We start from the raw sequence: 11,639 nt of genomic DNA, 5'->3' as shown, positions 1-11,639 counted from the left end.
CAGCGCTGTCTCGGTGGGCAGCATGAGTTTGGCGGGGGGCCGGGCCCCTCGGAAGACCGCTGGGAACCGGCTTTCCGGGCTCCTGGAAGCCGAAGAGGAAGATGAGTTCTACCAGACCACTTACGGGGGTTTCACAGAGGAATCTGGAGATGATGAGTATCAGGGGGACCAGTCTGATACGGAAGATGAGGTAGACTCCGACTTTGACATTGATGAAGGAGATGAACCATCCAGTGACGGAGAAGCAGAAGAGCCCAGAAGGAAGCACAGGGTTGTCACCAAAGCCTATAAGAAGCCTTTAAAAAGCTTGAGGCCTCGAAAGGTCAGCACTCCAGCAAGTAGCTCTCAGAAGGCCAGAGAGGAGGAGGCACTGCTGCCCCTGGAGCTACAGGAAGACGGCTCTGACAGTCGGAAGTCTATGCGTCAGTCTACAGCCGAGCACACGCGGCAGACTTTCCTTCGGGTTCAAGAGAGGCAGGGACAGTCGCGGAGGCTGAAGGGTCCCCACTGTGATCGACCACTCACCCAGGAAGAGCTGCTCAGGGAGGCCAAGATCACAGAGGAGCTGAACTTACGATCGCTAGAGACCTATGAAAGTCTTGAGGCTGACATAAAGAAGCAGGTTCACAGAGCGGAAGTGCTCTGGGCCAATCATCACCTACCATTCAATGATGGTGCCACTCGTTGGGGAGCCCGGTCCCAAGGAGGAGAATGTGGACGTGGAAGGACTTGATCCTACTCCTGCAGCTTCTGCATTGACCCCGCACACTGGGACTGGAGCCGCTGGCGCTCCTGCTCACTGCTCACGCACCTTCATCACATTTATTGATGATGCAACATTTGAAGAGTGGTTCCCCCAAGGGCGCCCCCCGAAGGTCCCTGTGCGGGAGGTCTGCCCAGTGACCCACCGTCCAGCTTTGTACCCCGAACCTGGAACAGACATACCCTATGCCACTGCTCGAGCCTTCAAGATCATTCGTGAGGCCTAACAGAAGTACATCACTGCCCATGGACTGCCACCCACTGCCTCTGCCCTCGGCCCCGGTCCCCCGGGCCCTGAGCCACTCCCTGGCTCTGGGCCCCGGGCCTTGGGGCAGAAAATTGTCATCAAGTAGACGCTTGCTCCTTAGAAACGTCTTTCTTCTGCCAATTTGGGCTCACAGGTCCGCCGTTCCCTTTGTCCTCGCTCATCTTTGCTCTGGGTTTTGTTTTGTTTTGTTTTCTTTTAAATCATTTCCTTCCCTAGTTCATTCTGGTTTTGTTTTGTTGTTTTTTCAATTCTAATAAAATGGTAAAATCCAAAAATAAATAAATAAATAAATTGGATCTCCTGAAACTGAGAAACTTCCATTTTATATTTCTTTTTTTTTTTTTATTGAGAAAAGGGAAAAAAAGTATCCGCCTCCTCCCAGGCTCCCATTTCCCTCCCCCTCCTCCCACCCTTCTCCCCCGCCCCCCACTCCTCTCCCCCTCCCTCTCCAATCCAAAGAGCAGTCAGGGTTCCCTGCCCTGTGGAAAGTCCAAAGTCCTCCCGCCTCCGTCCATGTCTAGGAAGGTGAACATCTAAACTGGCTAGGCTCCCACAAAGCCAGAACATGAAGTAGGGTCAAAACCCCGTGCCATTGTCCTTGGCTTCTCATCAGCCCTCATTGTTCGCCATGCTCAGAGAGTCCGGTTTTATCCCATGCTTTTTCAGTCACAGTCCAGCTGGCCATGGTGAGCTCCCAATAGATCAGCCCCATTGTCTCAGTGGGTGGGTGCACCCCTCGTGGTCCTGACTTCCTTGCTCATGTTCTCCCTCCTTCTGCTCCTCACTGGGACCTTGGGAGCTCAGTCCAGTGCTCCAGTGTGGGTCTCTGTCTCTATCTCCATCCATCACCAGATGAAGGTTCTATGGTGATATGCAAGATATTCGTCAGTATTGCTATAGGATAGGGTCATTTCAGGTTCCCTATCCTCAGCTGCCCAGGGAACTAACTGGGGACATCGCCTTGGGCTCCTGGGAGCCACTCTAGGTTCAAGTCTCTTGCCAACCCTAAGGTGGCTCCCTGAACTAAGAATTGTGCTTCCGTGCTCCCCTATCCAACCTTCCTTTATCCCAATCCTCCTTTTTCCCCAAGTTCCCCCCATCCTCCCCTTCTCCCTTTTCTTTCCCCTTCTCCCCTTACCCCCATCCCACCCCACCCCCAAGATCCCAATTTTCTCCCTGGCAATTTTGTCTACTTCCCATAGCCAAGAGGATAACTATATGTTTTTCTGTAGGTTCACCTTCTTATTTAGCTTCTTTAGGTTCACCAACTGTAGTCTCTGTGACCCTTATTTATGGCTAGAACCCAATTATGAGTGAGTACATCCCATGTTCATTTTTTTGGGTCTGGGATACCTCGCTCAGGATAGTGTTTTCTATTTCCATCCATTTGCATGCAAAATTTGAGAAGTCATTGTTTTTACCGCAGCGTAGTACTCTAATGTGCATATATTCCATACTTTCTTCATCCATTCTTCCATTGAAGGGCATCTAGGTTGTTTCCAGGTTCTGGCTATTACAAATAATACTGCTATGAACATAGTTGAACAAATGCTTTTGTCATTTGATAGGGCATCTCTTGGGTATATTCCCAAGAGTGGTGTTGCAGGGTCCAGGGGTAGGTTGATCCTGAATTTCCTGAGAAACTGAAACACTGATTTCCAAAGTGGTTGCACAAGATTGCATTCCCACCAGCAATGGATGAGTGTACCCCTTCCTCCACAACCTCTCCAGCAAAGGTTATCCTTGGTGTTTTTGACTTTAGCCATTCTGACAGGTGTAAGATGATATCTCAAAGTTGTTTTGATTTGCATTTCCCTGATTGCTAAGGAGGTTGAGCATGACCTTAAGTGTCTTTTGGCCATTTGAACTTCTTCTGTTGAGAATTCTCTGTTCAGTTCAGTGCCCCATTTTTAAATTGGGTTAATTAGCATTTTACAGTCTAGTTTCTTGAGTTCTCTATATATTTTGGAGATCAGACTTTTGTCTGTTGCGGGGTTGGTGAAGATCTTCTCCCAGTCAATAGGTTGCCTTTCTGTGTTAGTGACGGTGTCCTTCGCTTAATAGAAGCTTCTCAGTTTTAGTAGGTCCCATTTATTCAATGTTGCCCTTAATGTCTGTACTGCTGGGGTTATACATAGGAAGCGATCTCCTGTGCCCATCTGTTGTAGGGTACTTCCCACTTTCTCGTCTATCAGGTTCAGTGTGTTCGGGCTGATATTGAGGTCTTTAATCCATTTGGACTTAAGTTTTGTGCATGGTGATAGGTATGGGTCTATTTTCATTCTTCTACAGGTTGACATCCAGTTGTGCCGGCACCATTTGTTGAAGAGGCTTTCTTTCTTCAATTGTATACTTTTAGCTCCTTTATCGAAATGAGGTGTTCAAAGGTTTGTGGGTTAAAATCCAGGTCTTCTATACGATTCCATTGGTCGACTTCTCTGTTTTAATGCCAGTACCACACTGTTTTCATTACTGTAGCTCTGTAATAGAGTTTGAAGTCAGGGATGGTAATGCCTCCAGAAGATCCTTTATTGTATAGGATTGTTTTGGCTATCCTGGGTTTTTTGTTTTTCCATATAAAGTTGATTATTGTCCTCTCAAGATCTGTGAAGAATTTTGATGGGACCTTGATGGGGATTGCATTGAATCTATTAATTGCCTTTGGTAGAATTGCCATTTTTACTATGTTGATCCTCCCAATCCAAGAGCAAAAGAGGTCCTTCCATTTTCTGGTATCCTCTTCAATTTCTTTCTTCAATGCCATAAAGTTCTTGTCAAATAGATCTTTCACTTTCTTGGTTAGATTTACCCCAAGATATTTTATGCTGTTTGTGGCTATCGTGAAAGGTGAAGCTTCTCTGACTTCCCTCTCTGCTTCCATATCCTTTGTGTATAAGAGGGCGACTGATTTTTTGGAGTTGATCTTGTATCCTGCCACATTACTAAAGGTGTTTATCAACTGTAAAAGTTCTTTGGTGGAGTTTTTGGGGTCGCTTATGTACACCATCATATCATCTGCAAATAACGAAAGTTTCACTTCTTCCTTTCCAATACGAATCCCCTTGATCCCATTATGTTGTCTTATTGCTATTGCTAGAACTTCAAGCACTATATTGAAGAGGAATGGCGAGAGTGGACAGCCTTCTAATGTTCCTGAGTTTAGCGGTATGGCTTTGAGTTTCTCTCTGTTTAATTTGATGTTAGCTGTCGGCTTGCTGTATATAGCTTTTATTATATTTAGGTATGACCCTTGTATCTCTAGTCTCTCCAAGACCTTTATCATAAAGGGGTGTTAAATTTTGTCGAATGCTTTTTCAGCATCTAATGAAATGATCATATGGTGATGTGGGAGTGTCATATATCAATCTGTTGATTTCATTGGTTAAGTAATAAACAAATTTTTGGGCTCATAGCTTAGAACATTGGTGAGTGGAGTAAAGAGAACAGAATGCTGGGAGGAAGAGGATGTGAGCTCAGTCTGACAGCTCTGCTCTCAGGAGCAGAGACACCATGCCCCGCTCCCGGTCAGACACACGCGATGAAGCTCAGACCCAGGATAGACGTAGGCTAGAATCTTCCTGGTAAGACCGGTGCTCACAGATTATTAGAGATGGGTTGATCCGGATATCAGAATTAGCCCGTAAGGACTAGAGCTAAAGGGCCAAGCAGTGTTTAAAAAATACAATTTGTGTGTTGTTATTTCGGGACATAAGCTAGCCAGGAGGCTGGGGTGTGGGGGACGCAGACCCGATGCTCATATTACTACAATATTTTTTTTTCTTTCAGTTTATTTATATGATGGATTGCATTGATAGATTTTCATATGTTGAACCAGCCCTGCATCTCTGGGATGAAGCCTACTTGATCATAATGGATAATTTTTCTAATGTGTTCTTGGATTCGGTTTGCCAGTATTTTGTTGAGGATTTTTGCATCGATGTTCATGAGTGAGACTGGCCTGTAATTCTCTTTCCTGGTTGAGTCTTTGTGTGGTTTTGGTATCAGAGTAACTGTAGCTTCATAAAAGGAATTTGGTAATGACTCTTCTGCTTCTATATTGTGAAATACATTAAGGAGTATAGGTATTAGCTCTTCTTGGAAGTTCTGGTAGAATTCTGCATTGAAACCATCTGGTCCTGGGCTTTTTTTGGTAGGGAGGTTTTTGATAACAGCTTCTAATTCTTTGTGACTAACAGGTCTATTTAGATTGTTCACCTGGTCCTGGTTTAACTTTGGTATACGGTATTTATCTAAAAAAAAGTGTCCATTTCTTTTACATTTTCAAGTTTTGTGGCATACAGCTTTTGTAGTAAGATCTAATGATTCTTTGAATTTCCTCTGTGTCTGTGGTTTTGTCCCCCTTTTCATTTCTGATCTTATTAATTTGCATATTCTCTGTCTGCCGTTTGATTAGTTTGGATAGGAGTTTATCAATCTTGATTTTTCTCCAGGAACCAGCTTTTTGTTTCATTGATTCTTTGGATTGTTTTCTGTGTTTCTATTTTGTTGATTTCCGCCCTCAGTTTGATTATTTCCAGTCTTCTACTCCTCCTAGGTAAGTCTGCTTCTTTTTTTTTCAAGAGCTTTCAGGTGGGCTGTTAAGTCTCCAATGTGTGCTTTCTGTGTTTTCTTTAAGTGGGCACTTAGTGCTATGAACTTTCCTCTTAGCACTGCTTTCATAGTGTCCCATAAGTTTGAGTAGGTTGTTTCTTTATTTTCATTGAATTCAAGGAAGACTTTAATTTCTTTCTTTATTTCTTCCTTAATCCAGGTATGGTTCAGTAGTTGACTGTTCAGTTTCCATGAGTTTGTAGGCTTTCTGGGGGTAGCATTGTTGTTGCCTTCTAACTTTAATCCATGGTGATCTGATAAGACACAGGTGGTTACTAATATTTTTTTGTAACTGTGTAAGTTTGCTTTGTTACCGAGTATGTGGTCAATTTTCGAGAAGGTTCCATGAGCTGCAGAGAAGAAGGTATATTCTTTCCTATTTGGGTGGAATATTCTATAGATGTCTGTTAAGTCCATTTGCTTCATTACCTCCATTAATTCTCTTATTTCTCTGTTAGGTTTCTGTCTGATTGACCTGTCCATTGGTGAAAGAGGGGTGTTGAAGTCTCCTACTATTACTGTGTACGGTTTGATGGCTGCCTTGAGTTCTAGTAATGTTTCTTTTACGTACGTGGGTGCTTTTATATTAGGGGCATAGATATTCAGGATTGAGACTTCATCCTGATGAATTGTTCCTGTTATGAGTATAAAATGTCCCTCTCCATCTCTTCTGATTGATTTAAGTTTGAAGTCAACTTTGTTAGAAATTAGTATGGTCACACCTGCTTGTTTCTTAGGTCCATTTGCTTGATAAGCCTTTTCCCATCCCTTTACTCTGAGTAGGTGCCTGTCTTTGTGGTTAAGGTGTGTTTCTTCTAAACAGCAGAATGTTGGATCCTGTTTTCATATCCAATCTCTTAGCCTGTGCTTTTTTATAGGTGAGTTGAGTCCATTGACATTAAGTGATATTAATGACCAGTGGTTGTTACCTCCAGTCACTTTTTTAGTAGTAGAGTTTGTGTGTTTCCCTTCTTTGAGTTGTCTCTAGATGTTTGAGTTATTGTGGTCATTGTTGGACTCCTTGGTTTGTGATTTTCCTTCTATTACTTTCTGTAAGGCTGGATTTGTGGCTACGTATTGTTTAAATTTGTTTTTATCCTGGAAAATTTTGTTTTCTCCATTTATAGTGAACAAAAGCTTGGCTGGGTATAGTAGTCTGGGCTTGCATCCATGGTCTCTTAGTTTTTGCAGTACATCTATCCAGGACCTTCTGGCTTTCATGGTTTCCATAGAGAAGTCATGTGTAAGTCTGATAGGTTTACCTTTATAAGTAACTTGGCCTTTTTCATTTGCGGCTCTTAATATTCTTTCTTTATTCTGTATGCTTTGTGTTTTGATTATTATATGGTGAGGGGATGTGTTTTTTTTTTTTTTTGATCCAGCCTGTTCTATATGCTTCTTGAACCTTCATAGGTACATCTTTCTTTAGGTTGGGAAAGTTTTCTTCTATAATTTTATTAAATATGTTTTCTGGACCGTTGAGCTGCACTTCTTCTCCTTCTTCTATCCCAATTATTCTTAGGTTTGGTCTTTTTATTGTGTTCCAGATTTCCTGAATGTTTTGTGATGAGAATTTGTTGGTTTTGCTGTTTTCTTTGATCAGTGTGTTTATTTTCTCTATGGTATCTTTAGTGTCTGAAATTCTTTCTTCTATCTCTTGTAATCTGTTGGTAGTACTTGTCTCTATAGTTCCTGTTGTTTACCCAGATTTTCCATCTCCATCCTTCCCTCGGTTTGTGTTTTCTTCATTACTTCCATTTCATTCTTCAAGTATTGAACCGCTTCCCTTACCTGTTTGATTGCTTTTTCTTGTTTCTCTTGGTTTTCTTTGGTATCTTTGAGCGAATTATTCATTTCCTCTACCTTTTTGTTTGTAATCTCTAATTGTTTATGGCAGTCTTTCACCTCCTGTTTAAGGTCTTCTATTATTTTCATATAATTCACTTTTGAGTCGCTTTCTTCTAATTCTTCTGGAGTAGGGTGTACAATTCTTCTTATTTCGGGATCCCTGGAATCTGGTGATGTCATGTTGCCTTTCAGGTTGTTGGAGGAATTCTTGCATTGGCACCTTCCCATCTCTTCCTTCAAATGGAGCCAGGAGAGGCCTGGTGTCTTGGTCCAGTCTTTGCTGTGACTGACTCTCTGGGTGTATCTCTTCAGTGTAGAAGCAGGAACCATCCCTCCAGAAGGAACTCCTCAGCACCAAAACATGGAGGCCTGGTAGTCCAATGACCGACGGCCAAAAGGGAGAATTGGGGGTCAGGGCGGGGACAAGTAGAACACAGTACACCCTGCCGCACAAGCTGAAGGTGTGCAGTGCTCCCTTTCAGGGGTCCTTGAGGCCTGCCCAGTAGGCAGGCACTCACCGCTCTGGGTGAGTAGCCTTAGTGTAGGAGCAGAAAACTGTTTCTGAGCAAAGGACCTAGCAGAAAACGCAGGCTTGGGGGGTGGTCGTGTGTAAGAAAGACAGCTCTACAAAGGAGCTGGGGGAGGGGGATTTGTGCTCTCTTCCGGGGCAATCCGCCCCTGGATCGCACACACTCACCCGTCCAGATGGAACTCCTCAGCACCTAAGCAGGATCGCCTGGTAGCCCAATGATCGGGGGACAAAAGGAAAACTGGGGCAGGCAGGGCGGGATCCAGGAGAGCACAGGCAACCCTGGAGCACAAGCTGAAGGTGCGTGCGTGCTCCCTTTCGGGGGTCCTTGAGGCCTGCCCGGTAGGCAGGCACTCACCGCTCTGGGTGGGTAGCCTTCGTGTAGGACCTTAAAACTGTTCTTGAGCACTGGTCCTAGCATACAGCAGGGCAGGGTTGGGGGGGTTGCTGGGGGGCTGGGTCGTGCGTAAGAAAGACAGCCCTGCAGAAGGAGCTGGGGGAGGGGGGTTTGTGCTCTCTTCCGGGGCAATCCGCCCCTGGATAGCACACACTCACCCGTCCAGATGGAACTCCTTGAATTTTCTTAATGCTAATGAAAAAGAAACAATGGCAGGAGAGACACTGGATAATAGAAAAAAAACTTCTGAATTAAATCAGCTAGCTTATTTCAAGGATGTGTTGTCCTCAGAATGGAAACCAGGAGATGTGCTATGTTGGGGAAGCTGCTTCTCTCTTGTTTCCACAAGAGAATAAAAGCTATAGGATACCCTCAAAATTAATAAAGATTCTATTTGAAAAGGAGAGCTCTCTTGAGAAAGAGAAATGATAGCTCATCCACAGAAGTAAAAATCATACAAGTAGTAAAGAAACCGCATAAGTGTTGGGGCAGAATTCTGTTCTTCTCATGGTAGGAAATTACACATCTTCAAAAAGTCAAGAGAACCTGGATGTTTGGATGCCTAAAGAGGAAAAGATAACTCTCCAGAAAGGATCACTGAACAAAGAGGAATATGACTTATGAGAACAGGTCATCTGCAGGGTAAAATTTTATTCTCTGTATATATATATATAATAGCTAATACCCAGTAGAATTATAGACTCTTAAAAATCAAAGCTGGCTTGGAGCTTGACAATGGCTATTCTTCTCTAAACCCAAGCATGTTGTTAAAAGAAAAACTCACACTTGGATGTTGGATTCCCTTCCTGCTCCCCATTGTGATCTGTTAGTTCCCCTTTAATAAAGAACTCCTTATTGGGAGCTAGTGTAGGATTCCTTTATTCGTGTCCCCTCCTATCTGACCCATTCCCCTTCATTCTCTAGTACATCTTGATACTCCAGCAGCTCACTGGCATCTCTCCAGACCCACCATTCTTCACCTGCATCTTTTCTTGGACTTCCCACCTAGCTATATTCTGCCCTGCCATAGGGCAAAGAAACTTTATTCATCATGCAATAAAAACAACACATATCCCACATCAGTGAGCAGCAGTCAGTGGAGAGATACATAACTGATCAGAGTACTGAGAAAAAGAGACTGTGTGCTCAGTACTAAATGGGACATATATATATCAACCCCACCCCCACAGCTCAGGGAACATTGAGAAAGAAAAAGTGGGAATAATGTAAGAGCTGGATGATGTGGGGGAAAGTATAGAAATGCTGTGTTCTAGACATGAGGGGCTATCACACTATGAACCTACAGCATCTAGAGTTACCTACACAAGATCAAACAAAGATGAAGCATATGATCTTCAGGTCCCCACTCCTGCCTAAAGAGTTATTGGCAGTTTGTAGTTTCTGGGGAGAGAATCTTTCTTTGTAGAGGTTGTGGCGACTGATAGGATTCCTACATTCCAGCAGATGGCCCTACAACCGTGTATATACATGCATCATTAACTAGACTTTAGGGAGATTAAAAAAGACACAAAATTGCAAGGGTGGCATGTTGGGGGAGGTGTGGTGGGATAAATATATTCATACTTTATTGTATATGTATGTGTAATTCTCAAGCATAAACACATCAAAGACCTAATGTAGTTAACAAACATTGCAGAACATCCTAACCAAACAATACAGTATACATATTCTCCATATATACTGTAGCCCATGGGACATTCCCTAAAATGAATCATATAAAAAACTGTAAAAAACAATAATAAATTATAACAAGCATCTTTTCCAGCCTTTCAACCATTGGTTAATAAAGAAGTTGCTTTGGGCTATGGAAGGGAAGAATATATGTAGGCAGGAAAGTTAAACTGAATGCAGAAAGAAAGAAGGCAGAGTCAGGCAGATGCTATGTAGCTACCCAAAAAGCAAGTTGTGAGAGAACAAACCACAGCCTAATGGTAAAATCTAAAATGATAAAAATGGGTTCATTTAAGATGTAGGAGTTAGTAAGTATAAAGCCTGAGCTAATAGGCCAAAAAAGATGCAATTAATATTAAACCTCAGAGTAGTTATTTCATAAGTAGCTTCAGGAACAGATGGGTGAAGAAAAACCAGTCCAGGGGGACCAACAGGATGGAGATATTTGTAGATTTTTATTGAGCTCTACATTTTTCTCTGCTCCCCTCCCTGTCTCTCCCCTCCCTCTTAAGCCTTCCCCCATGGTCCCAATGCTCCCAATTTACTCAGGAGATCTTGTTTTTTTCTACTATCTACTTCCCACGTAAATTAAACCTATGTCTCTCTTAGGGTCCTCATTGTCTCAGTTCTCTGGGATTGTGGTTTGTAGGCTGGCTTTCTTTGCTTTATGTTTAAAAAACACCTATGAGTGAGTGAGTACATGTGATAATTGTCTTTCTGTGTCTGGGTTACCTCACTCAAAATAATGTTTTCTAGCTCCATCCATTTTCCTGCAAAATTCAAGCTGTCGCTATTTTTTTCTGCTATGTAGCAATCCATTGTGTAAATGTTCCACATTTTCCTTATCCATTCAGTCAATGGGCATTTAGGTTGTTTCCAGGTTCAGGCTATGACAAAAAAAAAATCTGCTATGAACATAGTTGAGCACATGTCCTTGTGGCATGATTGAGCATCCATTGAATATATACCCAAAAGTGGTATTACTGGGTCTTAAGGAAGATTGTTTCCTAATTTTCTGAGAAATTGCCACACTGATATCCAAAGGGGTTGAACCAACTTACATTCCTACCAGCAATGCAGAAGTGTTCCCTTTTCCCCACAGCCGCTCCAGCATAAGTTGTCATCAGTGTTTTTTATCTTGGCCATTCGTATGGGTGTAAGAGTTATTTTGATTTGCATTTCTCTGATGACTAAGGATGTTGAACATTTCCTTAATGTCTTTCAGCCATTTTAGATTCCTCTGTTGAGAGTTCTCTGCTTAGGTCTGTACTCCATTTTTTTTTAATTGGACTATGTGTTCTTTTAGTGACCAATTTCTTGAGTTGTTTGTATATTTTGGAGATCAGACCTCTATCTGATGTGGGGTTAGTGAAGATATTTTCCAATTCTGTGTTTTGTCTTGTTGACCGTGTCCTTTGATTTACAGAAGCTTTTCAGTTTCAGGAGGTCCCGTTTATTAATTGTTTCTCTCAATGTCTGTGCTGCTGGGGTTATATTTAGGAAGTAACTCCTGTGTCAATGCATTCAAGTGT

At 42.7% G+C, this 11,639-nt stretch overlaps 1 pseudogene; it reads left to right on the top strand.

Annotated features, from left to right (window-relative positions):
- Window positions 1-1,298, top strand: LOC121451934 (annotated as a pseudogene).
- The last annotated feature ends 10,341 nt before the right edge of the window (window positions 1,299-11,639 follow it).

The sequence above is a fragment of the Microtus oregoni genome, unplaced genomic scaffold (assembly GCF_018167655.1).
Source record: "Microtus oregoni isolate MIOR12 unplaced genomic scaffold, Mior012 000008F_ref0000371, whole genome shotgun sequence".
Taxonomy (NCBI): Eukaryota; Metazoa; Chordata; class Mammalia; order Rodentia; family Cricetidae; genus Microtus; species Microtus oregoni.
This window is presented reverse-complemented; position numbering and strand designations above follow the sequence as displayed.